Source organism: Rattus norvegicus, chromosome 16, assembly GCF_036323735.1.
Source record: "Rattus norvegicus strain BN/NHsdMcwi chromosome 16, GRCr8, whole genome shotgun sequence".
NCBI lineage: Eukaryota > Metazoa > Chordata > Mammalia > Rodentia > Muridae > Rattus > Rattus norvegicus.
Genome location: NC_086034.1, coordinates 11,408,370 through 11,419,266, shown reverse-complemented (window position 1 = coordinate 11,419,266; position 10,897 = coordinate 11,408,370).

The following is a 10,897-nucleotide window of genomic DNA, read 5'->3' as shown; positions in this document are numbered from 1 at the left end:
CATTGTCTGAAATGCTATCTAGTAATGAGAGAAATATGTGCAAATTATGAATATTCTCTTTGATATATTATTTTAAGTTTATTCAAAGTTGCTCAAGGAACAAAAATAATTTGGAAAGAACAAGTGTTTAAAAGAATTAAGTGACATGCTTAATTTATATATTTATATGTCTTAAATAAACTTTTTTCTCAAGAAGCAATATATATCACTACTAAATCACATGTAATAAAATTCAACATTGGCTTTCAGTGAACTTTATGGAAACTTGTGGAGTGGTATCACTTTCCTCCAGTGGAAACAATAGAAGTCACATAGAAATGGTGACATTTTACACCCAGATATTCCAAGGTTTCATGAGGATGGGGAACCGCATTATAGAACCGCAACTCATTACTAGGGCACATGTAGAATGCCTTAACTTCTTTTAAAGATAGGTCTTCCAAGTTTCACAGGCAACTAAATTGACATTGTTCCTCCCATGATCTGTAAATAGCCCAAAGAATTAAAATCAGAAAGCCAAACTGCACGAATGACCTGCAGTAGATGAAGGGAGTATTCTTACTATGTGCCTTGCTACAGCACAGGCAAGGGTCACAGTTACTGTGCTAAGGCAAGAGGTCAAAGACAATTCTAGAATTAGGCAAGAATATCGATAATGAATAGATCTATGGAGGCAGAGAGATGAAAGTTGACTTCCCATGATATTTTGGATCGAGAAAATGTTTTGAATGGGCAGGAAGTTGCTCTTCAAATGTGGAAAACATTTTCTAGAAGTGCACAATTCATTTTGATTGTATCTACCCTTCACCACCTCCCATCTACTCCTCCCGACTTTCCCACTAGACACCATTCTGTTATTAATAAATTAATTAAACTTTATTTATTTATGATAGTAATTGATGATTTAATATTACAATTTTATTCACCCTCTGCATACAATTAATGTGGATCATGTAGGAATAGGAATGTGGTTGCTGCCTTATTGCACAAATACAGTCACGCTACCACTGGTCATTTCCTCAAACCAAAATCATCCTCCCTCCCCCAAAGAGAGAAACTACCATCAGCAACTCAGCAAGGGTGGAGATGTCAGAAACCCCTTCTTCATGGCAAAGACGAGGCATAAAATCCTTAACGACCAAAACAGAATACACACACACACACACACACACACACACACACACACACACACACACACACACGCATAAAGGACAATTAGAGATAAAGAGAAAAATGTCAGTATATAAATAATAAGTAAATATAAAAAGTAATTTACAAAAAGTCCTGATATGACATAAAACCAGGAGACTCCTCCATAGATTTAAATGGGTTCATATTCTGTTGGCCATTTGCTGATGAACATGAGGACTGCACCTAAGAGGAGTTTGTTTCCTTAGAGACTCCCTTGGATAAATCTAAAGTTTCAATTGCAAGGTGTTATCAAGTGGCAATAACCCTGGGTTAAAAATGGGTGCATGAGGCCACTTCGCCAATTTAGGTCTGAGTGTTCCAAGGTGTCTCACTCTAAATAATGACTGCTTATGGGCCTCAATATGTCTTGTGATCTGATTCAGAAGGATGCTGCTCTGATGCTGATTAAGAAAGGCACTCTTCTATGAGGATAACAATCATTAGAAATCACTTTTTGACTCTTTTTTTTGTAGAGAATCCCATTTACATTATCACTCAACTATCTAGTCTCAGGTTCTTGGTCAGCAAAGTAGTGTCAGGAGTGGTGTCCATTTCAGTGAGTGAATCCTAAGTCAAGGTAAATATCTGTTGGTTACTCCCACAATATTTGTATCACATTAGTACATGCATGTCTAGGGACCTGACTTCATTATAAGTCAAAGGTTTTGCATTAAGATTAGAATTTATGGTATATTTTTCCTAGAAAAAAATGCAGACATTTCTAGGGAAGAGTAGATGCTTGAAAGCCAAGGAATCCCAGCTTTGGATTTCTCACATCTCAGACAGCACTTTCCCCTCCTGGAGCATCCGCTGTCTCAGTGAAGCTACTATGATGAGCACAGCCAAACTCTCCATGTATTGCCTCTCCAGGACATCCTCAAAGGCTGGGGGCACATGGATCAACAATACAGACCTAAACAGAATTCTCAACACAATACTCTCACTTAAAGAAATGCACTACGAGAATTGATCCACAACTTTAGTCATCAGGGAAAAGCAAAAAAAAAAAAAATGATTTTGAGATCCATCTTTTATCAGAACAGCTGAAACGAAAAAGGAAGTAAAAGTTTATGCTAACAGGGAGGGGAACATCTTTCCAATGTTGCTGGAAGTACAAACTTGTACAATAATTTTGGAAGGCAACACTTTGGGTTTTGAGAAAAAAATGCATAAGACAAGTTCACTTACTAAACTATTTTCACACAGTCGTTATTGGTAATAAATAGGAAAACCCTAAAGTCCTTCAACTAAAGAATGGATAAAATAGATTTTACATTTAGACAATGATTAGGCTACAGCTGGTAAAGTTATCACCTTATTCCATCTGGACAAATGAATATTTTTTTCTTTTTTTTTTCCAGAGCTGGGGACCAAACCCAGGGCCTTGCGCTCGCTAGGCAAGCGCTCTACCGCTGAGCTAAATCCCCAACCCCTGGGCAAATGAATATTAAAAGAAAACAAATATAAACTGATTTGTGTGGAAATTATGTTTAAAATAAAGAACAGGTATGCTATAATCCACAAATCCAGAAAAGCTAAGTAATAAGAGGAACTAAGATCTAGATGCATTGCATCTCACTATGAAGAAGACCACAATAGATATCTATCCTATGTATATTGATGTGGGGTGCAGTTAAGGGAGGGGTCTAAAGAAAGTTTAGGAATGGAAAAAAGAGGAAGCAATTGGGACAACAATGGGAAAGAGTGTTGAGAGAATAAAGTAGATTTGGGTGTTGTTATCTCTGGGACAAGCTGGAAACCTAATGCAATGGAAACTTCTAGGAACCAATGACAAGGTAATCCCAGATTAGATTTTGAGTAGTTGGGGATATTGAGCCTTCTCCTGTAACCAGAAAGTCTTCCAGTGGACAGATTAGAATATCAGCCCAGCCACAAAATATTTAACCTACATTTTATACAGCCTACAAGATGTGCTGTGGTAAAGGTGGCACAGAAACTGTGAAAATGTCCAAAAAATGACTTGCCACATTTGAGATCTATGTCATGAGAGTGTAATGACCACCAGCAATTCTTGGAGTACAAAGCACCACAGACTGGACAACCCAAAGCAACAGATGCAAATAGAGAAAAGATAGAAAAATTGAATTAAAAATGCTAATGAAATGATTTGTAATAAAATTCAGATATACTGAGAGATTGATCCTACCCTCTATTGTCATCAGAAAAGCTTCACTTAGCAAATGATGAAAACCAATTCAAAGTCACACACGCCCGCCAACATTAGGTAGCGAAAAGTTGCAAGAATTTTTGTAGGAGTTGGGGTTACAGGACAACAGAAGAAAAAAAATGCAGCCAAATTGAGCCCATACAGTTCAGGGAATGAACGGTTCAGCAGAGAGCCTGCATGGGGAGGGACCTAGAAGCCTACATTTGACTGCCCTAGGCCCTCAGCACCTTGCAACTCTAGTGTAGGGTCATCTTCATGTGAAGTCTTAACAGTGGTAGCAGGGTCTGTCTCTGACTCTCTTGCCTGTGCCTGGGAGCCTCTCCCCTCACTGGGTTCCAAGCTCTAGCATTAATAGAAGAAGAAGGGGCCTGGCTTAATGAAAATTGCAAATCCATGGCTGCTAAATATACAGGGGAGCCCTGCGCTCTTCTGAAAAGGAAGGAAGGAGGAACTGCTAGAAATGATACAGATAGTGCTAGTGGAGAGAGAAAGAGTGAGAGAGGGCAGAGAGGACAGGATGGATACATGGAGAGAAGCAGACTGGGAGACAGGGAAGAAGTTAGGGAGGGACAGAATGAGGGAGGTAGGGAGTGGCATAAAGGGACACAGGGACAGACAGAAATAGAGAGAGACAGAGTAAGATGTAGAGAGACACAAAGCAAGACACAAAAACAGGCAGATTGACATAGAAACAGAGACAGAGAACAGAATAAATATTCAACAGCAAAAAGTAATGGGTTGTATTTATAAATGTTATTTTAAAGGTCTTTAAGATGTTTCCCTCCCTTCCTTAGTGTTGGGCAGCTTGAAAACATACTATATTGGTGACTGGGGTTTTAGTTTTCATAAACTATTCCTGATCCAACAAACTTCAAGGCCCAAACCTAGATATATTAAAAGCAACTAAGAAAATATACACCCACTAAAGAACAGAGAGTGGTGACCCCTCTGATTGAATTATGGAAATGTTGATGGAAGCTAAGAAAAAAGTCAACCCTGTAGTAGGACCAGTAGTCTCAATTAACCTGGACCCCTGAGATTTCTTAGTGGATCATCAACCAGGCAACACAAATCAGCTGAGATGAGGCCTCCAATACTTATATAGCAGAGTACTCCCCAGTCTGGGTTCATTTATATAAAATAAAGCTAACCTTCAGGAAATTAGAGACCCCAGGAAATTTAGGGGTCCAGTGGGCTGGGTAGGATGTGCACATCCTTGGGGAGTCAGTTGGAATTGTACTAGGGGAATGAAATGGACAGATGGCATGTGTTAAACTCAGGGGTTGTACCTAAGCAGAATAAAATATGGAGTGTATAAATTAATGAATGAGCGCATGAAGGCATGAATAAATAAATGAATGAAAGAATGAAATAATTAATTAATTAGAAAAAGAGAACTGTACAACACCCTTAGTGTCCCAGTAATTGGAATAGAAAACTACTCCGAGATACCAGCTTACACAACACTGTCAGAATGGCTAAGATCAAAAACTCAGGTGATAGCAGATGCTGGCAAGCATATGGCAAAAGAGGAATACTCCTCCACTGTTGGTGAAACCAAAAGCTGGTACAACCATTCTGGAAATTACTCTGGAACTTTCTAAAAGATTGGAAATAGTATCATCTGAGGACCCAGGCTTATCATTCCTGTGCATACACCCAAAAACCTCTCCAACATATAACAAGACACATGCTGCACTATGTTCACATCAGCCTTATTTATAATAACCAGAACCTGGAAAGAACCAGATGTCCTTAAACAGAGGAATGGATGCAGAAAATGTGATATGTTTACACAGGAGTACTTCTGAACTATTAAAAACAAATGCCAACCTGAATTCTTAGGCAAAAGGATAGAACTAGAAAATACCAGCCAGACTATGGTAACCCAGTTACAAAAAATCACCCATGGTATCCACTCTTTGAAAATAGTATTTTATTCACAAAACTTGGAATACCTCCAAAAAAATTCAAACATCATATGAAGCTCAAGAAGAAGGAAGACCATCATGTGAATGCTTCATTGTTTTGAGAAGGCAGAACAAAATACTCAGGATAGGAAATACAGAAACAAAGAGTGGAGCTTGGTCTGAAGAGAAGGACATCCTCCAGTGACTGCCCCACCTGGGAATCCATCCCATTTGCATCCACCAAACCCAATCACTATTCCTGATTCCAAGAAGTACTTGCTGACAATAACCAGATATGGGTGATGCCAGGAGAGGTTCTGCTGGAGTCCTATTGATATAAATGTAACCTTTGTACTGAATAAGGAGACAGAAAGAGAGAAACTACAGAAAAGCCTGAAGGAGCAGAATGGGTTTGAAACCCTATAAGAAGAACAACAATATTGACCAAAGATATCCAACAAGAGCTCTTGAGGACCACACCAATCAGTCAGTACACATGGAAAGACTCAGGAATCCTGCCACACTGGTAGCAGAGGATGTCATTGTCCAACCTCAATAAGAGGAAAAGACCTTGGTCTTGTGAAGACTCCTTTCCCCAGTGTAGGATAATGCCAGGGTGTTTTGGGTGGAGTAGGTGGGTGGGAGTGGGAGCCTCCTCATAGAAACTAGGGCATAGGGAAGGGATATGTGGGTGGGGGCAAGGCCACTTCTCCAATTTAGGACTGAGTGTTCCAAGGTGTCTCACTCTACATAATGTCTGCTTATGGGCCACAGTATGTCTTGGGATCTGATTCAGAAGGATGCTGCTCTGATATGATTGAGTAAGGCACTGTTCTATGAGTACATCCATCATTAGAAATCAATGTTTTACTGTTCATTTTGTAGAAAATCCTATTTACATTAGCCCCAGGTCACTCACCTATCCAGTCTCAGGTTTTTGGTCAGCCAAGCAGTGTCAGGTGTGGTGTCCATGTCAGTCAGTGAATCCTAAGTCAAGGCAGATATCTGTTGGTTACTCCCACAATATTTGTGTCACATTTGTACATGCATGTCTAGCGACCTGACTTCATTATAAGTGAAAGGTTTTGTACCAGTGTTAGTGTTTATGGTTTGTTTGGGTTTTTGTTGTTGTTGTGTTTTTTTAAGAAAAAAATTGCAGACATTTCTAGGAAAGAGTAAATGCTTTGGATTCCCAGCTTTGGATTCCTCACATCTCAGACAGCGCTTTCCACTCCTGTACATCCGCTGTCTCAGTGAAGCTACTGTGATGAGCACAGTCAAACACTCTGTGTACTGCTTCTCCAGTGGACATGGCCAAAGGCTGGGGGCACATGGTCAACAATACAGACCTAAACAGAATTCTCAACACAATACTCTCACTTAAAGAAATGTACAATGAGAAATGATCAACAACCTTAGTCATCAAGGAAAAGCAAAGAAAATGATTTTGAGATCCATCTTAGGTCAGAATGGCTAAAACGAAAAAGGAAGTTAAAGTTGATGCTAACAGGGAGGGGAACACCTTTCCAATGTTGCTGGAAGTACAAACTTGTACAATATTTTTGGAAGTCAACACTTTATGTTTTGAGAAAAAAATGCATAAGACAGGTTCGTTTGCTAAACTATTTTCAAACAGTCTTTATTGGTAATGGCTAAAAACAACTTAGTTTTTTTTTCAACTAAAGAATGGATAAAAAAACATTTTACATTTAGTTAATGGAATATTCTATAGCTGTTCAAATCCACATCTTGTTCCATTCTGGCAAAGGAATGAGCAAGAATAAAAATATAAACTCACTTCTATGAGGAAATTATGTTTAAAGTAAAATACAGGTGTGCTACAATCCACAAACCCAGAGAAACTAAGATAATTGAATGCATCTCACAGCGAAGAAGCACAATAGATGTCTATCTTAGGTGTACTGGGGTGGGGTGCAGTTAACAGAGAGGTCTAAAGATGTTTAGGGATGGAAAAAATGGAAGCAATTGGGATGACAATGGGAAAGAGAGTTGGGAAAATAAAGTAGATTTGAGTGTTGTTATCTCTTGGACAAGCTGGAAACCTAGTACAATGGAAACATCCAGGAATCAATGAGGGGTAATCCCAGATTAGCTTCTTAGTAGTTGGGGATAATGATGAGCCTTCTCTTGTAACCAGATTCCAGTGGACAGATTAGGATATCATCACACCTACAAAACATTTCACCTACATTTTCTACAGCCTACAACATGTGCTGAAGTAAAGGTGGCACAGAAATTGTGAAAAGTGTTTAAGCAATGCCTGGACACATTTGAGCCCTATGACATGAGAGTGTGTCCCATGCCTGGCAATTCTTACAGTACCAAAACCCATATACTGGACTGCCCAGAGGCACAGATGCACATTGAGACCAGATAGAAAAAAAGGAATTGAAAAAAGCCAATGAAAATATTTCTAATAATATTCTCATATACTCAGACTTTGGTCCTACCCTCAATGTTCATCAGAAATCCTTAACTTACAAAATGATTAAAACCAATGCAAAGACACACAGCTGACATTAGGTAGAGCTTGGAAAAGTTTTCAAAAAGTTGCAAGAATTTTTGCAAGAACTAGAGTTAAAGGACAGCAGAAAAAAAGAAAGCAGCCAAATTGAGCCCATACAGTATTGGGAATGAACAGCCCACCAGAGAGCCTGCATGGGGAGGGACCGAGATGCCTACATTTGACTGCCCTGAGCCCTCAGTAACTTGCAACTCTAGTGTAGGTTCATCTTAAAGTGAAGTCTTAACAGTGGTAGCAGGGTCTATCTGTGCCTCTATTGCCTGTGCATGAAGCCTCTCCCAGCACTGGGTTGCATGCTCTAGCTGTAATAGAAGAAGTGACCTGAGTTACTGAAAACTTAGAAGCCATGGGTGCTACATACACATGGGTGGCTTGCCCTATTCTGAAAATGAAGGAAGGAGGAACTGCTAGAAATGATGTGGACAATGCTAGTGGAAAGAGAAAAGGATTGAGAGAAGTCAGAGCAGAAGGGATCGATAAATGGAGGGAAGGAGGGAGGGAGAGAGGGAAGAACATATGGAGGAACAGAATTAGGAAGAGAGGGTGGGAGTGATAGAGAAAGAGACAGACAGAAAGACAGAGAGACAGAATAAGACAGAGAAAGAGAGACACACAGCATCAGGTAGGTTCATATAGAAACAGAGAGGGAGAACAGAATAAATGTTCAACAACAAAAAATAAAGGGTTGTCTCTATGAATGTTATTTTAAGGGTCTTTAAGACGTTTCCCTACCCTAATTAGGGTTGGTCTGTTTCAAAGCAGACTATATTGGTGACTGGCCTTTTGCTTCTACCTAAACTTCTGATCCATCAGAATTCAAGGCCCATACCTAAACAGAGTAAAAGCAATATACAGGAAACCAACAGCCTACATCAAACTAAATGGAGAGAAGTTGCAGGAATACCACTGTAATCAGGGACGAGCAAGCCTGCTTACTCACTCCCTACCTATTCATTATGACTATTGAAGTTCTACCCAGACCAATTAGGCAACAAAAGGAGGTCAAAGGAAACACATTGGAAAGAAAGAAGTCAAGAGACAACTATTTGCATATGGCATGATAGTGTACTTCTGTGACCCCCAAATTGCACTAGAGTATTCCTACAGCTGATAAACCACTCCCTCAAAGGACTTGAATGTAAAATTAACTCAAATCAGTACACTTCACCTACTCAAGGATAAACAGGATGAGAAATAAATTAGGGACATGACACCCTGGAAATAGCCACAAATACTAAAAATTACCTTGATGTGACTCTAACAATGCAAGTGAAAGTTGTGTATGACAAGAACTTCAAGTCTTAGAAGAAAGAAATCAATGATGATCTAATAGACAGAAAGGTCTCCCATGCTCACAGATTGGCAGGATTAATTTAGAAAAATGGCCATCTTGCCCAAAGCAAGATTCAATGCAATCCCCGATTAAAATTCCAACTCAATCTTCATAGAATTACAAAAAGACTTTTGCAAATTTCCCAAAGGGGAAAACTTAAGCTATGGAAAACTCTTCTCAACAACAAAAACCTTCTGGGGAAATCTCCATCCCTGACCAACAGCTGTATTACAGAAATATCATAAGAAAACTGCAAGGTATTGGTACAGAGACAGGCAGGTAGATCAATGGAATGCAATTAAAGACACAGAAATGAACATGCATACCTCTGGACACTTTCACAAAGGAACTAAAACTGTCCAATATAAAAAACACAATGTTTTCAACACTTGGTGCTAGTTCAACTGTAGGTCAGCATGAGAAGAATGTAAATTGACCCATTCTTATCTCCTTGTACAAACCTCTAGTCCAGGGAATCAAAGAACTCCACATAAAACCAGATACAGGAAAAAAATAGAAGAGAATATTGTGGATAGCCTTAAACACATAGATAAAGGGGAAAGTTTCCTGAACACACCATCAGTGATTCATGCTTTAAGATCAAGGATCAACCAATGGAACCTCATAAAATTGCCAACTCATGTAAGGGAAATGACATTATTCATGGGACAAAATGGCAACCAACAGATTAGGAAAAGTTCTTTACCAATCCTACATCTGATAGAGGGCTAATATATACAAAGAACTCAAGAATTTAGACTCCAGTGAACCAAATAATCCTATTAAAAATGGAGCACAAAGGTAAAAAACAGAATTCTCAACAGAGGATTCCCAAGTGGCTGAGAAGCACCTAAGAAAATTTACACCCAAATAAAAAATGGAAGGTGGTGAACCCTCTGATTGATTCAGGGAAAAGTTGGAGGACACTCGGAAGAAGTCAACCCTTTAGCAGTACAAGCAGTCTCAATTAACCTGGACCCCTGGGATCTCTTAAACAGTGGATCACCAACCAGGCATCACACACCAGCTGAGAAGAGGCCTCCAACACTTGTATAGCAGAGGACTCCTGGGTCTCGGATCATTTACAGAAGATACAGCTAACCTTCGGGAGATTGGAGGCCACAGGAAGCTTAGGTGTCCTGTGGGCTGGGTAGGTTGGGGACATCCTTGTGGAGTTAGTTGGGAGCCAAACCAGGGGAACTGGGTGGACCTGTGGCATTTGGAATCCTCAGGGGTTGGACCTAAGCAAAATAAAATATGTAGTGTATGAATGAATGAATGAATGAATGAATGAATGAAGTAATTAATTAAAAAGGAGAACTATACAACATCCTTGATCATCACAAATGGGAAAAGAAAACTACACTAAGATACCAAAGCTTGGACTAAAGAGAAGGACATCCTCCAGTGACTGGCCCACGTAGGGACCCATCCCATATGCATCCACCATACCCAATCACTATTCCTTATTCCAGGAAGAGCTTGCTGAGAGAAGCCACAAATGGTTGACTCTTGATAGGCTCTGCTGGAGCCCTACTGATATAAATATAAAATTTGTACTGAATAAGGGAACTAGAATAGAGAAGTTAGAGAAAAGATTGAAGGACAGGAAAGGGTTGGCAACCCCATAAGAAGAACAATAATATCGACCAAAAAGATCCCACCAGAGCTCACAGGGACAGAACCAACAATCCATCAGCACATTTGGAAGGACCCAGGAATCCTGCCAC